The sequence below is a fragment of the Primulina huaijiensis genome, chromosome 2 (assembly GCF_012295235.1).
Source record: "Primulina huaijiensis isolate GDHJ02 chromosome 2, ASM1229523v2, whole genome shotgun sequence".
Taxonomy (NCBI): domain Eukaryota; kingdom Viridiplantae; phylum Streptophyta; class Magnoliopsida; order Lamiales; family Gesneriaceae; genus Primulina; species Primulina huaijiensis.
In genome coordinates this window covers 10,901,340-10,902,257 of record NC_133307.1, presented here as the reverse complement: position 1 = coordinate 10,902,257, position 918 = coordinate 10,901,340, and positions in this window count along the sequence as shown.

Here is a 918-nt window from a genome sequence, read left to right as displayed (position 1 = left end):
GGTTTCCTCGAGAAATGAGACTGATCATGCTGAGCATTTGAGAATTGTGTTGCATACGTTAAGAAATGAGCAACTGTATGCTAAACTGTCAAAGCGCGAGTTTTGGCTGAGACAGGTTGTCTTCTTGGGTCATATCATATCTGGAGACGGTATTTCTGTTGATCCGAGCAAAGTCGAGGCAGTGATTAGTTGGCCTAGACCAACTTCTGTGCCAGAGATACGCAGTTTCATGGGTTTAGCAGGGTACTATCAACGATTTATTAAAGATTTCTCCAGTATTGCGAAGCCAATCACTCAGTTGACTCAGAAGAATGCGCCTTTTATCTGGTCAGAAGCATGTGAGTCGAGATTCGTAGAGTTGAAGAAGAAATTGACTAGTGCTTCAGACCTGATGATACCTTCAGGTACGGGTGATTTCGTTGTATATTGCGATGCATCTCACAGAGGGTTAGGATGTGTTCTTATGCAGCGACAGCATGTTATTGCCTATGCTTCGAGACAGTTGAAGCCACACGAGAGTCGATACCCAATTCATGATCTTGAATTGGCGGCTATCGTTTTTGCATTGAAGATCTGGCGTCACTATCTGTATGGGGAGAAATTTGAGATCTACTATGATCACAAAAGCCTGAAATATCTATTTTCTCAGTCAGAGTTGAACATGAGACAGCGTAGATGGCTCGATTTATTGAAGGATTTCGATTGTGAAATCAAATACTATCCAGGGAAATCGAACGCAGCAGCGGATGCTTTGAGTCGGAAGGTATGTTCCTTATCCTTGTCGACGATAGGTGTTTCGAATATGATAGAAGATTGTTGCTTTTCTGGATTAGAATTTGATACAGATAGTAGACCGTTGCGACTTGCCACTATTCAGTGTGAACCAGATTTGATTGTTCGCATCAAAGAGGCACAAAG